Below are 17,839 nucleotides of genomic sequence, written 5' to 3'. Positions count from 1 at the left end.
CCTCCACAACTACCCTGTGCTGTTATTACCTGTCATTGCACACTACCTGCACCTCACCTGCTGCGCTGTTATTACCTGTCATTGCAGACTACCTGCACCTCACCTGCTGTGCTGTCATTACAGACTATCTGCTCCTCCCGTGCCATGCTGTGATTACCTGTTACTTGTTACTACCTGTACCTCACCTGCTGTTTGGCTGTGTCATTCTCTGCCCCTGGAGACAGCCTCCACACTACCTGCTCTCATGCCATTAATTATCATCCACCTGTGAGTCAGCTGCAGGTTCCCGTCTTGCGTTCCTCAGACCTGCGCAGATGAAGTGGATTGAAGTCGCTCCCAGTCTCACTTGCCCTGATCTATAGAGGTCACAGGAACTTGTCTGATCTCCCAAACACTCTGGGATGTCTGTGGCTCATCCTCAGGATCTGATTACAATGCTGGAGATGTCTGCAGTGTGATTTATGGGAACATGGTGGATGCCCTGATACACACTGTCTGTTTTTATGTTGAACACTAAGAACACTGTCATTTAATAAAATAACCTTTGTAAAGTACAGATAAAACCAGCAGAGCTCTGTGCCGCTGCCATCGCTGGTTACGTAAGACTGATTTTAGGAGTCTGAAGCTTGGGAGACGATAAATCACAGGTCGGGCTTAGAGCCGGGTGCTCACCCACAGCTTTGTGAGGGGGCTCGAGTAAAAAAAAAAAAACACGCCCTGATTCAGAGCGAACACTCGCCAGCAGCAAGCGGCTCTGAATGAGGCCCTTAGTTCTTTGAGCAATAAACATTTTGCCTTTAAGACGACGCATCTACTTGTATCTTGTGACCAACAGAACAGCGCAAAACGCTGCTCCATTCTCCGGCTGTTCTGGATGGAGCCCAGTGTCTGCCAGCTATCACCCTCTGCCAGCTATCACCCTCTGCCAGCTATCACCCTCTGCCAGCTATCACCCTCTGCCAGCTATCACCCTCTGCCAGCTATCACCCTCTGCCAGCTATCACCCTCTGCCAGCTGCCCTGCAGAGACTGGTCCATTTTGCGGGACCAGCGGAAGTTAGCCGACACTATCCAGGAAATCTCACAGCAGCGCAAATCCAGAAGCGATTCCAGGTGCCGCTGCAGGAGCTTTGTGGCAGCAAATTACACGCCCACTGCGCAGTGGGTGGAGTCAGTAACAGGCGGTTACTTGTAAAATTCCAAGATCCAGAGGGATAAAAATAATCTGTGATCCCCTGGCGAGCTAGGTCATCCCGTCACATCGATTTTAATCTATTTAACCCGGCGTCATACGGTAGAAAATTATTACACCAGCAGTCAGGTGGCTCAGAATTACCCTGAAATATTTAACCCACATTTCTAAATTATTTGCAAAGATTTGTAAACCCATCGGGATATTTTAGTTAAAAGACTCATAAAAAAGTTATTTATGTGAAATAAAAGACCTTAGACGTCATCTCAGGAAAACCATGAAATTAATTAATACAAATAGACGTCCTCAGTCTCAGTGTTATTAAACGAGATAAAAGTTACCTTTGTGACATAAATGTTACATTTTGGTGTAAGTGAATACGAGATCTTTAGGAAATAAGTGCCTGATTCAGAGCCGTTCGCTATTTGCGGTCGTTCGTTCAAAAACAAGGGGTGGCTATTCAAATGATCCCTTCGCAAATTGCAGTCTGTTCCCACCTCTAAGTCTGAGCGAGCACGCAAAACATACGCTCGTTTATTTGATAAAAACGCCCCCTGGCCGCTCGCACCATACGTCATGTCCGCTATTTATTAGATTAATCGAGTACATCGTACAGCGTATGAACTGCTCGCTATTCTTGTGGTTGGTTTTTTCAACCGCTATTTTGCGAGCAGTTCTGAGTTAAAAAAAACCAAGTGACGTGGTCAATGACGCTGCTGTATTAATTATGCACTCCCTTAAAACGCCCATTTTGACCTTTAAGCACGCCTACGATCGGATCTCCACTCCCCGTTTTCAAGCACCTTCCCCTGTTACCACCCACATACGCCTCATTCTGTCACTCAAAATAGCAGGCACTCGCTATATAGCGTACAAACGATTTTCGGCCGCACTGACTGGTTCGCGCATGCGTACTAAAAACCGTACGCATGCGCAGATGTGCGAACATCGCTCGGAACGAGCGTACTGCCGCTAGCGAGCGGCTCTGAATCAGGCCCTAAATGCAAAGTCTAAAGCTGCACACACGGAACGATTATAGTAACCACCGATTTTCGTTAACGATTTTCATTCAGATTTTCCCTTGAAAAAGTGAACGAAAATCGTTTACAAAAATCGTTGGTCACTAAATTAATGAACGATTGTGTCAATGATTTTTATGAACGATGAACGATTTTTTAATCATGCGTACAGTGAATGGACATCGTTCATTCTGTACAACATGACCGATTTTCGGAACGAAAATTGTTATGTTGGACAGTCAGAATGGACGATGAGCTACAAACGGGAGCGCGCTTGGACAATTATCGTTCACCCCAAAAAAAGAACGATTTTTTAAACAATTTAATGATAACAACGTCGTTATAGTTAAATCGTTAAAAAAATTGTTACGTGTGTACGCACCTTCATACTAATCACGTTCTTGCAGCATATCAGCACACTTCCTGCAGTACGGAACAATGGGGGTCATTCAGACCCGCTCGTGAGCGGCAGGACGCTCGCAAGCGGGTCGATGTTCCCCACTGCGCATGCACACGACGGAGGGAGCTCCGTCGTGTGCATGCGCGAGACCCGGCGAGCGACGGGCTCAATCGCTCCGGGTCTCGCACCAAAGAGGGCATGCTGTCGATGTTGATTGACAGCACCCCCCCTTTGGTGTGCATGCCGGGGGCATGGGAACGCCTACCGTCTCAAGCCGGCCCCACTGACATCACTAGTGATGTCAGTGGGAGTGATTTTGATAGAGCCAAAATCACTCCAGGGCTTGCGGCAGCGAGACCCTACCGCAGGGTCTCCGTCGCAAGCCCAATGATCGCGATGGTCAAGACCATCGCGACCATCATCATGGACGCTCGCTATAGCTGTGGGTGGTAACCCACAGCTATGGGAGCGTCCATGAGGACGCTCCAAAAAAAGGTAGGAGGGTCCTGATTCAGAGCGAGCGCTTTGGTCAGAGCGTTCAGCTCTGAATCAGGCCCAATATGTTCAGAGCAAATAAACCTGTCACAGTTTGAGCATGTGCGTATACTAACGTGATCTTCATTTACCGCACTTTCTGACCAATGGTCACTTTGTTCTGAATCAGATTCCTCTATAGAAGATAAAACACGGCGCCGTTCACGTTCCTCGCCATCCAGAAAAACCTATAAATAACATAAACAATAAACACCACTAATTTGGCACAAAATTGTATCATGGACTGTAAGGTTGGGTCATATTTACCTTTATGGCGTTTGCACACGTCTATCACCCTGCGCAGTCCCACGTCTATCACCCTGCGCAGTCACGCGTCTATCACCCTGCGCAGTCACACGTCTATCACCCTGCGCAGTCCCACGTCTATCACCCTGCGCAGTCACGCGTCTATCACCCTGCGCAGTCACACGTCTATCTCCCTGCGCAGTCACGCGTCTATCACCCTGCGCAGTCCCACGTCTATCACCCTGCGCAGTCACACGTCTATCACCCTGCGCAGTCACGCGTCTATCACCCTGCGCAGTCACCCGTCTATCACCCTGCGCAGTCACACGTCTGTCACCCTGCGCAGTCACACGTCTATCACCCTGCACAGTCACGCGTCTATCACCCTGCGCAGTCACGCGTCTATCACCCTGCGCAGTCACGCGTCTATCACCCTGCGCAGTCACGCGTCTATCACCCTGCGCAGTCACCCGTCTATCACCCTGCGCAGTCACATGTCTGTCACCCTGCGCAGTCACACGTCTCTCACCCTGCGCAGTCACGCGTCTATCACCCTGCGCAGTCACGCGTCTATCACCCGGCGCAGTCACGCGTCTATCACCCTGCGCAGTCCCCCGTCTATCACCCTGCGCAGTCGCGCATCTATCACCCTGCGCAGTCACGCGTCTATCACCCTGCGCAGTCACGCGTCTATCACCCTGCGCAGTCACGCGTCTATCTCCCTGCGCAGTCACGCGTCTATCACCCTGCGCAGTCACGCGTCTGTCACCCTGCGCAGTCACACGTCTGTCACCCTGCGCAGTCACACGTCTATCACCCTGCGCAGTCACACGTCTGTCACCCTGCGCAGTCACACGTCTTTCATTCTGCGCAGTCACGCGTCTATCACCCTGCGCAGTCACGCGTCTATCACCCTGCGCAGTCACGTATCTATCTCCCTGCGCAGTCACGCGTCTATCATTCTGCGCAGTCACGCGTCTATCACCCTGCGCAGTCACCCGTCTATCACCCTGCGCAGTCACGCGTCTATCACCCTGCGCAGTCACGCATCTATCACCCTGCGCAGTCACACGTCTATCTCCCTGCGCAGTCACGCGTCTATCTCCCTGCGCAGTCACGCGTCTATCATTCTGCGCAGTCACGCGTCTATCACCCTGCGCAGTCACGCGTCTATCACCCTGCGCAGTCACGCATCTATCTCCCTGCGCAGTCGCACGTCTATCTCCCTGCGCAGTCACGCGTCTATCACCCTGCACAGTTACGCGTCTATTTCCCTGCGCAGTCACGCGTCTATCACCCTGCGCAGTCACACGTCTGTCACCCTGTCATGCGTCTATCACCCTGCGCAGTCACACGTCTATCACCCTGCGCAGTCACGCATCTATCTCCCTGCGCAGTCGCACGTCTATCTCCCTGCGCAGTCACGCGTCTATCACCCTGCACAGTTACGCGTCTATCTCCCTGCGCAGTCGCACATCTATCACCCTGCGCAGTCATACGTCTATCACCCTGTGCTGTCGCACGTCTATCACCCTGCGCAGTCACGCGTCTATCACCCTGCGCAGTCACACGTCTATCACCCTGCGCAGTCACACGTCTCTCACCCTGCGCAGTCACGCGTCTATCACCCTGCGCAGTCACGCGTCTATCACCCGGCGCAGTCACGCGTCTATCACCCTGCGCAGTCCCCCGTCTATCACCCTGCGCAGTCGCGCATCTATCACCCTGCGCAGTCACGCGTCTATCACCCTGCGCAGTCACGCGTCTATCACCCTGCGCAGTCACGCGTCTATCTCCCTGCGCAGTCACGCGTCTATCACCCTGCGCAGTCACGCGTCTGTCACCCTGCGCAGTCACACGTCTGTCACCCTGCGCAGTCACACGTCTATCACCCTGCGCAGTCACACGTCTGTCACCCTGCGCAGTCACACGTCTTTCATTCTGCGCAGTCACGCGTCTATCACCCTGCGCAGTCACGCGTCTATCACCCTGCGCAGTCACGTATCTATCTCCCTGCGCAGTCACGCGTCTATCATTCTGCGCAGTCACGCGTCTATCACCCTGCGCAGTCACCCGTCTATCACCCTGCGCACTCACGCGTCTATCACCCTGCGCAGTCACGCATCTATCACCCTGCGCAGTCACACGTCTATCTCCCTGCGCAGTCACGCGTCTATCTCCCTGCGCAGTCACGCGTCTATCATTCTGCGCAGTCACGCGTCTATCACCCTGCGCAGTCACGCGTCTATCACCCTGCGCAGTCACGCATCTATCTCCCTGCGCAGTCGCACGTCTATCTCCCTGCGCAGTCACGCGTCTATCACCCTGCACAGTTACGCGTCTATTTCCCTGCGCAGTCACGCGTCTATCACCCTGCGCAGTCACACGTCTGTCACCCTGTCATGCGTCTATCACCCTGCGCAGTCACACGTCTATCACCCTGCGCAGTCACGCATCTATCTCCCTGCGCAGTCGCACGTCTATCTCCCTGCGCAGTCACGCGTCTATCACCCTGCACAGTTACGCGTCTATCTCCCTGCGCAGTCGCACATCTATCACCCTGCGCAGTCATACGTCTATCACCCTGTGCTGTCGCACGTCTATCACCCTGCGCAGTCACGCGTCTATCACCCTGCGCAGTCACACGTCTATCACCCTGCGCAGTCACACATCTATCTCCCTGCGCAGTTACGCGTCAACTAAGCTGTGGCGATAAGTGAGGGGTCTCATCTCCAGCTACTGAGAAGTTTGGTAACATCGCATTATATTACAGAGATACACACACAAGTGATAACGGCCCTCGTCATAATGACCCAACCTGACTGACGCCGGGTTAAAATCGAGGAAAATCAATGAAAATTGTTCAACATAGATGTTGTGTGTCTGGGGCTAAATCTCTCTGCGCATTTCTCTCTGCCGCCCAGTTGCGCCCACTCAGACACAAGTGCTGACGCAGCTGAGCCGCACATGACCCCCAATCACCGGTAATATCTGTCAGCAGCTCTGAATCGACCCCGATGGCTGCTTAACGTAACCGTATTCAGATTATGACTTTACCGTTATTATTTCCATGCTTAGGGGCCTATTTACTAATATCCGCAATTTGCAATATGTATTTCCTCTGCAATTTATCAATCTGAGGTTCCAGGAGCTCCAATGCAGCGGTCATCCTATCCCTCGCCGCCATAGGGGTTCAGGAAATCTGCGCACGTGACGCCGTGTAACATGACCTGGAGGGGATCCCGCAAATAAAGGAACAAACACCGCAGTCCCCATTGCTGGTACTGCCAGAAAAAGAGGGACTGCAAGAGAAGTCAGTGATTATCCCTCTTCTTTAATAGGAGGAAGCAGTGATTACCTGCGAGAGAGAGAGATTACCAGCGCTTCATAAATAGTGCCATTAAAGAGTTAACGTCTCGTTCTGCATTGCTATTGTCCTTCTATTGCCTCATTGCTCCGATATCACTGGTGTATTGCGCAGGACATCGGGATCAGGTTCCAGCATTACCTCAGCTTATCCCATTGTTACTGACGTTTTCTGTATTGTGCAGCTGACATTGTCCTACTAGTGCTGGTAATTATTATTATCCTCTTATAGTTACATTTCTCTGCACCTTTTCCATTGCTTCTGTACAGAGATGAAGTCATTTATTATATACCAGTCCTGCCAGTCTGTGCTTCTGCATGTGGCTTAGGGAGCTGGTTTGGGGCTTCCAGCACTAACCTCGGAGCCCCCACGACCTGCAAGAAGCGACTTATTGGGGCAGAGCTTCTGCTTCTCACACTGAGGATAATCCCAGCTGTCCCCGGGGGGTAACGGACTCTGTGCTGCTTTCTCCAGTCAGCGCAGTCCTGTCCACCACCATGTAACTGACTGATACTCTAGGGCAGGGGTGGGGAACATTTTTTCTGTCGAGCAATTTTGATAAATATATCATTATTTGCGGGCCCGATGCAGATCACGCCCCCTCTGTGTGATGTCACACGGGAGCGGGGCCACAATCTCCAGTGATTACAGCAATGCCAGGGAGCAGTAAGGGCAGCGATGTGACCGTCTGAGCGTCATAAAGATACTCCGGGGAGCTGTAAGGGCAGCGATGTGACCGTCTGAGCGTCATAAAGATGCTCCGGGGAGCTGTAAGGGCAGCGATGTGACCGTCTGAGCGTCATAAAGATACTCCGGGGAGCTGTAAGGGCAGCGATGTGACCGTCTGAGGCATCCTAAGGATGCTCCGGGGAGCTGTAAGGGCAGCGATGTGACCGTCTGAGGCATCCTAAGGATGCTCCGGGGAGCTGTAAGGGCAGCGGTGTGACCATCTTAGGCGTCCTAAGGATGCTCCGGGGAGCTGTAAGGGCAGCGGTGTGACCGTCTGAGGCGTCCTAAGGATGCTCCAGGGAGATGTAAGGGCAGCGGTGTGACCATCTGAGCGTCCTAAGGATGCCCCGGGGAGCTGTAAGGGCAGCGGTGTGACCGTCTGAGGCGTCCTAAGGATGCTCCGGGGAGCTGTAAGGGCAGCGGTGTGACCGTCTGAGGCGTCCAAAGGATGCTCCGGGGAGCTGTAAGGGCAGCGATGTGACCGTCTGAGCGTCCTAAGGATGCTCCGGGGAGCTGTAAGGGCAGCGGTGTGACCGTCTGAGGCGTCCTAATGATGCTCCGTGGAGCTGTAAGGGCAGCGATTTGACCGTCTGAGCGTCCTAAGGATGCTCCGGGGAGCTGTAAGGGCAGCGGTGTGACCATCTGAGCGTCCTAAGGATGCCCCGGGGAGCTGTAAGGGCAGCGGTGGGACCATCTGAGGCGTCCTGAGGATGCTGCGGGGAGCTGTAAGGGCAGCGATGTGACCATCTGAGGCGTCCTAAGGATGCTCCGGGGAGCAGTAAGGGCAGCGATGTGACCGTCTGAGGCGTCCAAAGGATGCTCCGGGGAGCTGTAATGGCAGCGATGTGACCGTCTGTGCACCCTAAGGATGCCCTGGGGAGCTGTAAGGGCAGCGGTGTGACCATCTGAGGCGTCCTGAGGATGCTCCGGGGAGCTGTAAGGGCAGCGGTGTGACCTTCTGAGGCGTCCTGAGGATGCTCCGGGGAGCTGTAATGGCAGCGATGTGACCGTCTGTGCACCCTAAGGATGCCCTGGGGAGCTGTAAGGGCAGCGATGTGACCATCTGAGCGTCCTGAGGATGCTCCGTGGAGCTGTAAGGGCAGCGATTTGACCGTCTGAGCGTCCTAAGGATGCTCCGGGGAGCTGTAAGGGCAGCGGTGTGACCATCTGAGCGTCCTAAGGATGCCCCGGGGAGCTGTAAGGGCAGCGGTGGGACCATCTGAGGCGTCCTGAGGATGCTCCGGGGAGCTGTAAGGGCAGCGATGTGACCATCTGAGGCGTCCTAAGGATGCTCCGGGGAGCAGTAAGGGCAGCGATGTGACCGTCTGAGGCGTCCAAAGGATGCTCCGGGGAGCTGTAATGGCAGCGATGTGACCGTCTGTGCACCCTAAGGATGCCCTGGGGAGCTGTAAGGGCAGCGGTGTGACCATCTGAGGCGTCCTGAGGATGCTCCGGGGAGCTGTAAGGGCAGCGGTGTGACCTTCTGAGGCGTCCTGAGGATGCTCCGGGGAGCTGTAAGGGCAGCGGTGTGACCGTCTGAGCGTCCTAAGGATGCTCCGGGAGCTGTAAGGGCAGCGCTGTGACCATCTGAGGCGTCCTGAGGATGCTCCGGGGAGCTGTAAGGGCAGCGGTGTGACGGTCTGAGCGTCCTAAGGATGCTCCGGGGAGCTGTAAGGGCAGCGGTGTGACCATCTGAGGCGTCCTAAGGATGCTCCGGGGAGCAGTAAGGGCAGCGATGTGACCGTCTGAGGCGTCCAAAGGATGCTCCGGGGAGCTGTAATGGCAGCGATGTGACCGTCTGTGCACCCTAAGGATGCCCTGGGGAGCTGTAAGGGCAGCGGTGTGACCATCTGAGGCGTCCTGAGGATGCTCCGGGGAGCTGTAAGGGCAGCGGTGTGACCTTCTGAGGCGTCCTGAGGATGCTCCGGGGAGCTGTAAGGGCAGCGGTGTGACCGTCTGAGCGTCCTAAGGATGCTCCGGGAGCTGTAAGGGCAGCGCTGTGACCATCTGAGGCGTCCTGAGGATGCTCCGGGGAGCTGTAAGGGCAGCGGTGTGACGGTCTGAGCGTCCTAAGGATGCTCCGGGGAGCTGTAAGGGCAGCGGTGTGACCATCTGAGGCGTCCTAAGGATGCTCCGGGGAGCTGTAAGGGCAGCGATGTGACCGTCTGAGGCATCCTAAGGATACTCCGGGGAGCTGTAAGGGCAGCGGTGTGACCGTCTGAGGCGTCCTGAGGATGCTCCGGGGAGCGGTAAGGGCAGCGATGTGACCGTCTGAGCGTCCTAAGGATGCTCCGGGGAGCTGTAAGGGCAGCGATGTGACCGTCTGAGCATCCTAAGGATACTCCGGTGAGCTGTAAGGGCAGCGCTGTGACCGTCTGAGGCGTCCTGAGGATGCTCCGGGGAGCTGTAAGGGCAGCGATGTGACCGTCTGAGCATCCTAAGGATACTCCGGTGAGCTGTAAGGGCAGCGGTGTGACCATCTGAGCGTCCTAAGGATGCCCCGGGGAGCTGTAAGGGCAGCGGTGTGACCGTCTGAGGCGTCCTAAGGATGCTCCGGGGAGCTGTAAGGGCAGCGGTGTGACCGTCTGAGGCGTCCAAAGGATGCTCCGGGGAGCTGTAAGGGCAGCGATGTGACCGTCTGAGCGTCCTAAGGATGCTCCGGGGAGCTGTAAGGGCAGCGGTGTGACCGTCTGAGGCGTCCTAATGATGCTCCGTGGAGCTGTAAGGGCAGCGATTTGACCGTCTGAGCGTCCTAAGGATGCTCCGGGGAGCTGTAAGGGCAGCGGTGTGACCATCTGAGCGTCCTAAGGATGCCCCGGGGAGCTGTAAGGGCAGCGGTGGGACCATCTGAGGCGTCCTGAGGATGCTCCGGGGAGCTGTAAGGGCAGCGATGTGACCATCTGAGGCGTCCTAAGGATGCTCCGGGGAGCAGTAAGGGCAGCGATGTGACCGTCTGAGGCGTCCAAAGGATGCTCCGGGGAGCTGTAATGGCAGCGATGTGACCGTCTGTGCACCCTAAGGATGCCCTGGGGAGCTGTAAGGGCAGCGGTGTGACCATCTGAGGCGTCCTGAGGATGCTCCGGGGAGCTGTAAGGGCAGCGGTGTGACCTTCTGAGGCGTCCTGAGGATGCTCCGGGGAGCTGTAAGGGCAGCGGTGTGACCGTCTGAGCGTCCTAAGGATGCTCCGGGAGCTGTAAGGGCAGCGCTGTGACCATCTGAGGCGTCCTGAGGATGCTCCGGGGAGCTGTAAGGGCAGCGGTGTGACCGTCTGAGCGTCCTAAGGATGCTCCGGGGAGCTGTAAGGGCAGCGATGTGACCGTCTGAGCATCCTAAGGATACTCCGGTGAGCTGTAAGGGCAGCGCTGTGACCGTCTGAGGCGTCCTGAGGATGCTCCGGGGAGCTGTAAGGGCAGCGATGTGACCGTCTGAGCATCCTAAGGATACTCCGGTGAGCTGTAAGGGCAGCGGTGTGACCATCTGAGCGTCCTAAGGATGCCCCGGGGAGCTGTAAGGGCAGCGGTGTGACCGTCTGAGGCGTCCTAAGGATGCTCCGGGGAGCTGTAAGGGCAGCGGTGTGACCGTCTGAGGCGTCCAAAGGATGCTCCGGGGAGCTGTAAGGGCAGCGATGTGACCGTCCTGAGCGTCCTAAGGATGCTCCGGGGAGCTGTAAGGGCAGCGGTGTGACCGTCTGAGGCGTCCTAATGATGCTCCGTGGAGCTGTAAGGGCAGCGATTTGACCGTCTGAGCGTCCTAAGGATGCTCCGGGGAGCTGTAAGGGCAGCGGTGTGACCATCTGAGCGTCCTAAGGATGCCCCGGGGAGCTGTAAGGGCAGCGGTGGGACCATCTGAGGCGTCCTGAGGATGCTCCGGGGAGCTGTAAGGGCAGCGATGTGACCATCTGAGGCGTCCTAAGGATGCTCCGGGGAGCAGTAAGGGCAGCGATGTGACCGTCTGAGGCGTCCAAAGGATGCTCCGGGGAGCTGTAATGGCAGCGATGTGACCGTCTGTGCACCCTAAGGATGCCCTGGGGAGCTGTAAGGGCAGCGGTGTGACCATCTGAGGCGTCCTGAGGATGCTCCGGGGAGCTGTAAGGGCAGCGGTGTGACCTTCTGAGGCGTCCTGAGGATGCTCCGGGGAGCTGTAAGGGCAGCGGTGTGACCGTCTGAGCGTCCTAAGGATGCTCCGGGAGCTGTAAGGGCAGCGCTGTGACCATCTGAGGCGTCCTGAGGATGCTCCGGGGAGCTGTAAGGGCAGCGATGTGACCGTCTGAGCATCCTAAGGATACTCCGGTGAGCTGTAAGGGCAGCGGTGTGACCATCTGAGCGTCCTAAGGATGCCCCGGGGAGCTGTAAGGGCAGCGGTGTGACCGTCTGAGGCGTCCTAAGGATGCTCCGGGGAGCTGTAAGGGCAGCGGTGTGACCGTCTGAGGCGTCCAAAGGATGCTCCGGGGAGCTGTAAGGGCAGCGATGTGACCGTCTGAGCGTCCTAAGGATGCTCCGGGGAGCTGTAAGGGCAGCGGTGTGACCGTCTGAGGCGTCCTAATGATGCTCCGTGGAGCTGTAAGGGCAGCGATTTGACCGTCTGAGCGTCCTAAGGATGCTCCGGGGAGCTGTAAGGGCAGCGGTGTGACCATCTGAGCGTCCTAAGGATGCCCCGGGGAGCTGTAAGGGCAGCGGTGGGACCATCTGAGGCGTCCTGAGGATGCTCCGGGGAGCTGTAAGGGCAGCGATGTGACCATCTGAGGCGTCCTAAGGATGCTCCGGGGAGCAGTAAGGGCAGCGATGTGACCGTCTGAGGCGTCCAAAGGATGCTCCGGGGAGCTGTAATGGCAGCGATGTGACCGTCTGTGCACCCTAAGGATGCCCTGGGGAGCTGTAAGGGCAGCGGTGTGACCATCTGAGGCGTCCTGAGGATGCTCCGGGGAGCTGTAAGGGCAGCGGTGTGACCTTCTGAGGCGTCCTGAGGATGCTCCGGGGAGCTGTAAGGGCAGCGGTGTGACCGTCTGAGCGTCCTAAGGATGCTCCGGGAGCTGTAAGGGCAGCGCTGTGACCATCTGAGGCGTCCTGAGGATGCTCCGGGGAGCTGTAAGGGCAGCGGTGTGACGGTCTGAGCGTCCTAAGGATGCTCCGGGGAGCTGTAAGGGCAGCGGTGTGACCATCTGAGGCGTCCTAAGGATGCTCCGGGGAGCAGTAAGGGCAGCGATGTGACCGTCTGAGGCGTCCAAAGGATGCTCCGGGGAGCTGTAATGGCAGCGATGTGACCGTCTGTGCACCCTAAGGATGCCCTGGGGAGCTGTAAGGGCAGCGATGTGACCATCTGAGCGTCCTGAGGATGCTCCGTGGAGCTGTAAGGGCAGCGATTTGACCGTCTGAGCGTCCTAAGGATGCTCCGGGGAGCTGTAAGGGCAGCGGTGTGACCATCTGAGCGTCCTAAGGATGCCCCGGGGAGCTGTAAGGGCAGCGGTGGGACCATCTGAGGCGTCCTGAGGATGCTCCGGGGAGCTGTAAGGGCAGCGATGTGACCATCTGAGGCGTCCTAAGGATGCTCCGGGGAGCAGTAAGGGCAGCGATGTGACCGTCTGAGGCGTCCAAAGGATGCTCCGGGGAGCTGTAATGGCAGCGATGTGACCGTCTGTGCACCCTAAGGATGCCCTGGGGAGCTGTAAGGGCAGCGCTGTGACCATCTGAGGCGTCCTGAGGATGCTCCGGGGAGCTGTAAGGGCAGCGGTGTGACGGTCTGAGCGTCCTAAGGATGCTCCGGGGAGCTGTAAGGGCAGCGGTGTGACCATCTGAGGCGTCCTAAGGATGCTCCGGGGAGCTGTAAGGGCAGCGATGTGACCGTCTGAGGCATCCTAAGGATACTCCGGGGAGCTGTAAGGGCAGCGGTGTGACCGTCTGAGGCGTCCTGAGGATGCTCCGGGGAGCGGTAAGGGCAGCGATGTGACCGTCTGAGCGTCCTAAGGATGCTCCGGGGAGCTGTAAGGGCAGCGATGTGACCGTCTGAGCATCCTAAGGATACTCCGGTGAGCTGTAAGGGCAGCGCTGTGACCGTCTGAGGCGTCCTGAGGATGCTCCGGGGAGCTGTAAGGGCAGCGATGTGACCGTCTGAGCGTCCTAAGGATGCTCCGGGGAGCTGTAAGGGCAGCGGTGTGACCATCTGAGCGTCCTAAGGATGCCCCGGGGAGCTGTAAGGGCAGCGGTGGGACCATCTGAGGCGTCCTGAGGATGCTCCGGGGAGCTGTAAGGGCAGCGATGTGACCATCTGAGGCGTCCTAAGGATGCTCCGGGGAGCAGTAAGGGCAGCGATGTGACCGTCTGAGGCGTCCAAAGGATGCTCCGGGGAGCTGTAATGGCAGCGATGTGACCGTCTGTGCACCCTAAGGATGCCCTGGGGAGCTGTAAGGGCAGCGCTGTGACCATCTGAGGCGTCCTGAGGATGCTCCGGGGAGCTGTAAGGGCAGCGGTGTGACGGTCTGAGCGTCCTAAGGATGCTCCGGGGAGCTGTAAGGGCAGCGATGTGACCATCTGAGGCGTCCTAAGGATGCTCCGGGGAGCAGTAAGGGCAGCGATGTGACCGTCTGAGGCGTCCAAAGGATGCTCCGGGGAGCTGTAATGGCAGCGATGTGACCGTCTGTGCACCCTAAGGATGCCCTGGGGAGCTGTAAGGGCAGCGGTGTGACCATCTGAGGCGTCCTGAGGATGCTCCGGGGAGCTGTAAGGGCAGCGGTGTGACCTTCTGAGGCGTCCTGAGGATGCTCCGGGGAGCTGTAAGGGCAGCGGTGTGACCGTCTGAGCGTCCTAAGGATGCTCCGGGAGCTGTAAGGGCAGCGCTGTGACCATCTGAGGCGTCCTGAGGATGCTCCGGGGAGCTGTAAGGGCAGCGGTGTGATGGTCTGAGCGTCCTAAGGATGCTCCGGGGAGCTGTAAGGGCAGCGGTGTGACCATCTGAGCGTCCTAAGGATGCCCCGGGGAGCTGTAAGGGCAGCGGTGGGACCATCTGAGGCGTCCTGAGGATGCTCCGGGGAGCTGTAAGGGCAGCGATGTGACCATCTGAGGCGTCCTAAGGATGCTCCGGGGAGCAGTAAGGGCAGCGATGTGACCGTCTGAGGCGTCCAAAGGATGCTCCGGGGAGCTGTAATGGCAGCGATGTGACCGTCTGTGCACCCTAAGGATGCCCTGGGGAGCTGTAAGGGCAGCGGTGTGACCATCTGAGGCGTCCTGAGGATGCTCCGGGGAGCTGTAAGGGCAGCGGTGTGACCTTCTGAGGCGTCCTGAGGATGCTCCGGGGAGCTGTAATGGCAGCGATGTGACCGTCTGTGCACCCTAAGGATGCCCTGGGGAGCTGTAAGGGCAGCGATGTGACCATCTGAGCGTCCTGAGGATGCTCCGTGGAGCTGTAAGGGCAGCGATTTGACCGTCTGAGCGTCCTAAGGATGCTCCGGGGAGCTGTAAGGGCAGCGGTGTGACCATCTGAGCGTCCTAAGGATGCCCCGGGGAGCTGTAAGGGCAGCGGTGGGACCATCTGAGGCGTCCTGAGGATGCTCCGGGGAGCTGTAAGGGCAGCGATGTGACCATCTGAGGCGTCCTAAGGATGCTCCGGGGAGCAGTAAGGGCAGCGATGTGACCGTCTGAGGCGTCCAAAGGATGCTCCGGGGAGCTGTAATGGCAGCGATGTGACCGTCTGTGCACCCTAAGGATGCCCTGGGGAGCTGTAAGGGCAGCGGTGTGACCATCTGAGGCGTCCTGAGGATGCTCCGGGGAGCTGTAAGGGCAGCGGTGTGACCTTCTGAGGCGTCCTGAGGATGCTCCGGGGAGCTGTAAGGGCAGCGGTGTGACCGTCTGAGCGTCCTAAGGATGCTCCGGGAGCTGTAAGGGCAGCGCTGTGACCATCTGAGGCGTCCTGAGGATGCTCCGGGGAGCTGTAAGGGCAGCGGTGTGACGGTCTGAGCGTCCTAAGGATGCTCCGGGGAGCTGTAAGGGCAGCGGTGTGACCATCTGAGGCGTCCTAAGGATGCTCCGGGGAGCAGTAAGGGCAGCGATGTGACCGTCTGAGGCGTCCAAAGGATGCTCCGGGGAGCTGTAATGGCAGCGATGTGACCGTCTGTGCACCCTAAGGATGCCCTGGGGAGCTGTAAGGGCAGCGGTGTGACCATCTGAGGCGTCCTGAGGATGCTCCGGGGAGCTGTAAGGGCAGCGGTGTGACCTTCTGAGGCGTCCTGAGGATGCTCCGGGGAGCTGTAAGGGCAGCGGTGTGACCGTCTGAGCGTCCTAAGGATGCTCCGGGAGCTGTAAGGGCAGCGCTGTGACCATCTGAGGCGTCCTGAGGATGCTCCGGGGAGCTGTAAGGGCAGCGGTGTGACGGTCTGAGCGTCCTAAGGATGCTCCGGGGAGCTGTAAGGGCAGCGGTGTGACCATCTGAGGCGTCCTAAGGATGCTCCGGGGAGCAGTAAGGGCAGCGATGTGACCGTCTGAGGCGTCCAAAGGATGCTCCGGGGAGCTGTAATGGCAGCGATGTGACCGTCTGTGCACCCTAAGGATGCCCTGGGGAGCTGTAAGGGCAGCGGTGTGACCATCTGAGGCGTCCTGAGGATGCTCCGGGGAGCTGTAAGGGCAGCGGTGTGACCTTCTGAGGCGTCCTGAGGATGCTCCGGGGAGCTGTAAGGGCAGCGGTGTGACCGTCTGAGCGTCCTAAGGATGCTCCGGGAGCTGTAATGGCAGCGCTGTGACCATCTGAGGCGTCCTGAGGATGCTCCGGGGAGCTGTAAGGGCAGCGGTGTGACGGTCTGAGCGTCCTAAGGATGCTCCGGGGAGCTGTAAGGGCAGCGGTGTGACCATCTGAGGCGTCCTAAGGATGCTCCGGGGAGCTGTAAGGGCAGCGATGTGACCGTCTGAGGCATCCTAAGGATACTCCGGGGAGCTGTAAGGGCAGCGGTGTGACCGTCTGAGGCGTCCTGAGGATGCTCCGGGGAGCGGTAAGGGCAGCGATGTGACCGTCTGAGCGTCCTAAGGATGCTCCGGGGAGCTGTAAGGGCAGCGATGTGACCGTCTGAGCATCCTAAGGATACTCCGGTGAGCTGTAAGGGCAGCGCTGTGACCGTCTGAGGCGTCCTGAGGATGCTCCGGGGAGCTGTAAGGGCAGCGATGTGACCGTCTGAGCATCCTAAGGATACTCCGGTGAGCTGTAAGGGCAGCGGTGTGACCATCTGAGCGTCCTAAGGATGCCCCGGGGAGCTGTAAGGGCAGCGGTGGGACCATCTGAGGCGTCCTGAGGATGCTCCGGGGAGCTGTAAGGGCAGCGATGTGACCATCTGAGGCGTCCTAAGGATGCTCCGGGGAGCAGTAAGGGCAGCGATGTGACCGTCTGAGGCGTCCAAAGGATGCTCCGGGGAGCTGTAATGGCAGCGATGTGACCGTCTGTGCACCCTAAGGATGCCCTGGGGAGCTGTAAGGGCAGCGGTGTGACCATCTGAGGCGTCCTGAGGATGCTCCGGGGAGCTGTAAGGGCAGCGGTGTGACCTTCTGAGGCGTCCTGAGGATGCTCCGGGGAGCTGTAAGGGCAGCGGTGTGACCGTCTGAGCGTCCTAAGGATGCTCCGGGAGCTGTAAGGGCAGCGCTGTGACCATCTGAGGCGTCCTGAGGATGCTCCGGGGAGCTGTAAGGGCAGCGGTGTGACGGTCTGAGCGTCCTAAGGATGCTCCGGGGAGCTGTAAGGGCAGCGGTGTGACCATCTGAGGCGTCCTAAGGATGCTCCGGGGAGCTGTAAGGGCAGCGATGTGACCGTCTGAGGCATCCTAAGGATACTCCGGGGAGCTGTAAGGGCAGCGGTGTGACCGTCTGAGGCGTCCTGAGGATGCTCCGGGGAGCGGTAAGGGCAGCGATGTGACCGTCTGAGCGTCCTAAGGATGCTCCGGGGAGCTGTAAGGGCAGCGATGTGACCGTCTGAGCATCCTAAGGATACTCCGGTGAGCTGTAAGGGCAGCGCTGTGACCGTCTGAGGCATCCTGAGGATGCTCCGGGGAGCTGTAAGGGCAGCGATGTGACCGTCTGAGGCATCCAAAGGATGCTCCGGGGAGCTGTAAGGGCAGCGGTGTGACCATCTTAGGCGTCCTAAGGATGCTCCGGGGAGCTGTAAGGGCAGCGGTGTGACCGTCTGAGGCGTCCTAAGGATGCTCCGGGGAGATGTAAGGGCAGCGGTGTGACCGTCTGAGCATCCTAAGGATGCTCCGGGGAGCTGTAAGGGCAGCGGTGTGACCATCTGAGGCGTCCTAAGGATGCTCCGGGGAGCTGTAAGGGCAGCGGTGTGACCGTCTGAGGCGTCCTAAGGATGCTCCGGGGAGATGTAAGGGCAGCGGTG

The sequence above is a fragment of the Taudactylus pleione genome, unplaced genomic scaffold, assembly GCF_031769625.1.
Source record: "Taudactylus pleione unplaced genomic scaffold, aTauple2 ptg000743l, whole genome shotgun sequence".
Classification (NCBI taxonomy): domain Eukaryota; kingdom Metazoa; phylum Chordata; class Amphibia; order Anura; family Myobatrachidae; genus Taudactylus; species Taudactylus pleione.
This window is presented reverse-complemented; position numbering follows the sequence as displayed.